The sequence below is a fragment of the Sinocyclocheilus anshuiensis genome, unplaced genomic scaffold (assembly GCF_001515605.1).
Source record: "Sinocyclocheilus anshuiensis isolate Anshui unplaced genomic scaffold, SAMN03320099.WGS_v1.1 scaffold527, whole genome shotgun sequence".
Lineage (NCBI taxonomy): Eukaryota > Metazoa > Chordata > Actinopteri > Cypriniformes > Cyprinidae > Sinocyclocheilus > Sinocyclocheilus anshuiensis.
Genome location: NW_015548227.1, coordinates 1,180,835 through 1,187,072, shown reverse-complemented (window position 1 = coordinate 1,187,072; position 6,238 = coordinate 1,180,835). Strand labels below are relative to the sequence as shown.

The window sequence follows — 6,238 nt, the reverse complement described above, 5'->3', positions numbered from 1 at the left end:
TTCATTTTAAGCTTATATTTAATATGAAATATTACGTGGTTTGCCACTGTTTCAAAGTTCTACTATCTATCTTTCATCATAATATATCGTTAAATTGTGTAAAAGTAACAAATTGTCAACTTTTGGGATCTAATCCACCTACCTGAGCATTTAAAGATATTATGAATTATTTGCAACCCATTTCATTTCGAAAATGCATCATTTCAAAGTAAAACGGTGTATTCAATGTAAAAAAAACAAACTGTAGGATAGAACTTGATTTTTTCCCAGCAGGAAATTATTTGATGATACAAAGTGGGTGTTTACCATATGGCATTTTCTTTGTAGCAAAAATATATTTAGAATATATGCAAAATGTATTGTGAACAGCATGTAATTTTTGAAATGTAAATTTCATTTAAACCTTCAAATGCCAAAATATAAAAATGTAAGAAAATGCATTCATTTTATGTGAACACAAAATGTATTTTTTACAATATATTTTGGACAATTTAAATACTGACATTGAAAATATATTTAAAAAATTGTCAAAATTATATATGAGGAAATAAGTACATTTGAAAATATTTTTGAAAATATATATATATTTTTCTATATGGCTTAAGTGTGGCTTAGGACACGTCAAAAAAAAAAAATTTGTTTTAGAGACATGTTTCATTTTTGTCTATGATATTATAAAGACAAATGTAAATATGGTCCATTTTGATTTTATGTTGAATTTAAACTCATATATAGCCATAGCTGTTAATGCATGTGTCTTATACTGCCAACACGTGGAATCCATCAAACAAGATTTACCAAACCCATTCACCCTTCTTCTTCCAATCATTTCCATCTTTCCTCTATCCTATTATTACAGGTGTCAACGGGATGCAAAATAAGATTCATTTGATGGAACATGCTTTTTATTGCAGTAAATATACAAAGGCCTGATTAATCACTTGGTTTATTGAAGTGTTACCTGCACAACCTGCCCTCATTTGCATCCTCGGTGCCCTTGCTAGGATGCCATTGCTTTGGCTGCCGGCCGGCATACACTTTGCTTGGCAAAAGTCTGGAGCTCCTCCAGCTCCTCTGTATGGCTGGCAGGCGGGCGGCCCCTGAGAGTCAGGATTGTGTGATAACACTTTGAAATGATAGTTTAGCCCAGGAGAGCACTTGACACGCAATATCTTCCCCGCTTCGATCAACAGGCAAAGCAAGCTCAGAGCAGGGTAAACATCGGCTCAGGGCGTAGACAACTGGCGAGATCCAGAGGAAAGAGCGCTCATCACACGGCGAGATGCAGAAACGCATCCGGTCCACCGCACAATTACCACTCTGTCCATCACGGGTCTGATCACCAGAGGCTTTTCTCACCTGCCGCAGATGCATTTATTCTCCTCTTGGCCTGTCTGTGTATTCAGCCTCGACAGCTGCAAATAGACAACAGGTAATGTATTGACAGTCTTAATAAAGAGTGTTGGCACTGGATATAAATCACGCAGTGCTGCATGTTTATTTGTAGGGGCGACTCTCACCTCTTTGTCATATTAATAGTTATCCAGATGAGACGAAGAAGGTGTCAAAGGAATGACGAAAGGTGTACTCACACTGAGAAAACAACCAATTGTGAGTTTACACTGTTTTCTTCATATCTCATGCACAAGTCGTGCTGTCACTTTCACTAGACAAAGACGGTTAGGCCCAAAATAACTCAACTGATGGGTCACAAGCTGTTTTCTGTTCTGAAATGGGTCATAGACAGCTGGGAAAAACAACGCTATATATAAAATACATGCACTACACTACTGTTCTAAAGTCTATTTATTTTATCAAAAATACAGTAAAAACAGTACTATTGTGAAATATCATTACAGTTTCAAATAACTGTTTTCTAATTGACTATATTTTAAAATGTAATTTATTGCTTTGCAAAGCTGAATTTTCAGCATCATTACTCCAGTCTTCAGTGTCACATGATCCTTCAGAAATCATTCTGATATGCTGATTTGCTGCTAAAAAAACAAAAAAAGCGAGCAACAAATATTTTGTTGCTATTGTCGAAAACTGTGAGTCCAATTAAACTCTAGTTTTAAATTAACCTGTCAGATGGTTGTAACCTGTACAGTAGAAACTAAGTTTAGTCAATTAATGCAGATGCTGTGTGACATACCTTCGTTCTCCAAAACCGTGAACAAAACTATCCAAATTAAAAATACAAGAAAATACAACCCTGACTACATGAAGCACTGGTTCACTTGCATTGAGGATAAACATAGTTTGAAATTTAAATTTTGTGCAATAAACAATTGTGGAATTGTATTGGAGTATTGGATTTGAGTTGAGAATCTAGTTAGAATGGTAAAATGTTTATAGCTAGCTAGCTGAACAATAACAATCCAGCTTAACGCAAACTCTATCGCCGCCTACAGGACTGAGAGAATGCGCATTAAGTATGCACAACATCACTGTGCACTCGCACTGGCAATATGCATGCATAGTCATGCAAGCAAAAGTTTGGCCATTGACGTATTCTAGACAATAACCATTCATATATCTATGAAAATGCTGACTAATTGACATATGAAACCATTAAAGGTGGGGTAAGCGATTTCTGGTAGCCAATGTTGACATTTGAAATCACCAAAACAAACACGCCCCTACCCCAAAAGGGTCTCGCCCCTATTTTGATAGCTCCACCCCACACATACGTACGCAACCCAGGCAACGATTAGTTCTGTGAAACAAAGCAAAACCAATGTTACACCGTGTCTACACCGGACGCGAGTGGCGCGGTGCGACAAAATACTATAGAACTCATTATAATCAGTGATGCTGTCTACACCATAGATTTATATACATATCTATGGTCTACACTGGATGCGGCACGGCACGACACGACAAATCCCCGACAGAAAACTGCTGCTACGTTCTATTTATGACGAATTGCACAAATTTCAAATGATTTTCAACGGTCGCTTTGTCACGTTCAGTGTACTAGACAGACTAGCTGTTGCAGCGCAGACACGGTGTTACTCACCTATCGAGAAGAAACAAAGCAACCTCAGCGTCCGATCGCAGGCCTTCCGTTCCTTGAGTTCTCTCCAGCGCTGGAAAGCTGATCCGATATTTTCACGGGTCCTACTTCTTGCCTTATTGCCTTAAACCTTCTTTTGTTCCGCAGACGTTTTCCTCTTTTGTTTTTTATCTGCCATCTCTATCTTTCTGTCGCTCGGCTCGGCTAATGTCCGTCCCGTGCACTGAACGCTCTCTCCTCCACATCATGAGTAGACACGTCCCTTACTGCTGATTGGCTACAAGTTTGTTTTGCTATTTGGCCCGAATCAGTTTTCTAAAGCGTTTTTTTTTTAAAAAGCTTACCCCACCTTTAATTGCTTGTTTTTATGTTACTTTTAGGGGTGGGTGATGGTGTGCAGATGTTTCGCTTGCAACTATTTGCTTCAAAATAAATTCTTAAATATTCTAAAATATTCATTATAATCAATGCCTCAAGCCTCGTCAAATCCAGCTACTAGTTCATAATCACTTGACCAGCAGTAATGCTGAACAGACCACTGTTTCTTTCAGCAAACAAATATATGTTGTATAATAGGTCTGTCAGAAGACAGAACAGAAAAATATATATATATATATTTAATGTTAAGTATACTATACATACTTATAGTAGGAACACATATACATTATTAAATAAGTACTACTTCGAGCACTGTTCCAGACTAATGTTGTGCAGCACTCTTTAAACTTTGAGTGTGAATTTTCCCAGATGTTTTATTCGAGAAGGGTCTGTCTGAGACTTCATTCGACCTTCACAGCACAGAAACATCCACGGCAGTGGTGAGGGTGGACTGAAAGTGCTTGACAGCTTACATTTACGGAGATCACCGCAACCTTGGCTGTGTGCAGTCATCACACCAAGGACTTTACTGCTCCAGAATCCATAAAAATTATAGAAAGCCAGAATGTTTTAAAGGGGTCATATGATGCGATTTCATTGTAAAAATCGACGCGTTTCAGAAAGGCGGGGCATAGAGGAGAAACAATAATGTACAGTATGTGGAAAATAATGTGGATTTAATTTTTTTTCTGTTTCTATCTCACAATTCTGACTTTTTCCACTCAATTGCGACATTACATCTCATAATTTAGACTTTTCTTCTCAGAATTGTGAGTTAACATCTCACAATTCTTTTTTTGTTGTTCGAAATTGTGAGTTTATAGCTTGCAATTCTGAGAAAAAAGACAGAATTGTGAGATATAAAATCAGAATTGCAAGAAAAAATAAATGTGATATAAGTCCCAATTGACCCTTCGTCGGGAGTTTGATTGACAGGTGATCTGACCAATCATTACGCCGAATCTGCCATTTTGTCCGACAAACAAATCAGACAGGAGAGTAGATTAACGTTGGTGGACTTGAACTTGAAAAATGGTGTGTATTGACGTCTTTCCACAGTTGAAACAAGATATCTTCTGATGTTCATGTTTATTTTGTGCTATAACTAGTAAAGAGGAAGAGATGATCGGTTCATGTGCCGCTTTCTACAGCGATCTGACATGACACATTAAAGAGCCACAAACCTGCTCTGTCTTGTCTGTCGGCGTGTTGTCAGTGTCCTCTTTGCTCCGCAATGTATTTTTCACTGCGTGAGAACATGATGTGTGGTGTGAGAGTGCCATTGTTTGTAGGACATAGCAACAGTAACTAAGGGGGGCGGGTCTTTGCGAAGGGTCAGTTACCTCTTTTTTAGTTTTTTATCTCACGGCAGACACAAGTTTCCATACTTTTATGCATTCCAGCACAGTTCAACCAGTGGTGTGAGTTTGGGGCGGGGCTATCTGTTTTCCTGACCAATAGTAGATGGTCCATTTGAAAACAGTGATAATTTTTACATTACACAGAATTACACGTTTCTTTTAGAAAAGTTCAGCTAGGAAACCCATTATTTTGAAAAGTCTAGCCAATAACAGTTATGTCGACACGTCCGACAGCTTATTAGCACCATAACAATGATTTGGAGTATATCTGAGGCGGATTTGCCATAATTAGATTGTCTCTCTCTCGCCCTCCTGCTGCACTCTTTCATTTGAGTGAAAGATACACAATTTCACTTGTTCCTCTTCAGCCCGTAAATACGTTATTAATGAGAGGATAATTTTTTATGGCGTGTCATGATAGCAATAAATTACAGAATATTTGCCAGAATTAGTTACTGCCAGGAACGCTAGCGGCCAGATGGCTGGTATTTCCAAATAAGAAAAGGGAAATTAAATAAATAAGGATGGAGATGAAACAACAAGACATGCTGCAAGGACACAAAACCTGCCTTTTTTTAATCAGTGAGTATTTTTAGCCTGTTTTACATTATTGTGTTTGTCAGTTAACAACACTTAGCAGTAATGGTGTCACGTGCTAACCTGTGATAACATTTACTCTCACTTCTCAATAATTAACAGTTCTTGATATCTGTCCCTCTGGAGCATTTGCACATTATAGCTAACAGCATTTTAATTATCCTTCATTAAAATATACGACAGTTTGAAAACCCGACATGTTCTCATTGGTATTCATATAGGTATTTAGCACACATACATTTTAGCACAATTGGATAGGCACTGAACTATATGATGTTACACAGTTTAAAATGTAAATGTGAACGAATGGGATTGCATCTGAGGTTTGAATGCCAAGAGTCAAGTAAATCCAGTTCAGACCATTTTCTGAGGATTCGTTAAGTATGTACCTACTGCATGTAAACAGATTTACATTTCAGATACTGTTAAAACATTGATCTTGTACATTTCATTGTACAAAATGTACGTGTATACTTTATGATTTTGCAGAGTTTATCTTTGGTTAGCTTTGGATGCTAGTAGGGACAAAATTATGAATATATCTAATTAATTATAGTGCTGTTTAAATTAAGTTTGTGTGAATCATTGTTGCTATTGTTAACTGAAATAAAATAAAAATATTAAAATGTATTTGGTAATTGAAATAAAATATAAATATTAGATGAAATACTAAAAATTAAAAAATTAACAAAAACTAAAAATGTTTCCTTTCCAAATAACTGAAGTAAATACAAAAATTACTAAAACTAAAACTAAGATAAAATAAAGTTAAGTAGAATAACAAATGTAAAATTACTAAAACTAAAATTAAAATGAAAACTGAGAATATTACAAGATAATATATATATATATATATATATATATATATATGTGTGTGTGTGTG

The 6,238-nt window shown here is 36.4% G+C and overlaps 1 long non-coding RNA gene across 1 annotated transcript in view; it reads right to left on the bottom strand.

Annotated features, from left to right (window-relative positions):
• Positions 1–934: 934 nt before the first annotated feature.
• The window catches only part of LOC107654418 (uncharacterized), an 8,786-nt gene continuing 3,482 nt past the window's right edge, over positions 935–6,238 (bottom strand). The window contains exons 2-3 of the long non-coding RNA XR_001630333.1: positions 1,521–1,593; positions 935–1,415 (exon numbers count right to left, since the gene is read on the bottom strand). This is a non-coding gene — a long non-coding RNA (uncharacterized LOC107654418). The remainder of the gene's footprint in view (positions 1,416–1,520; positions 1,594–6,238) is intronic.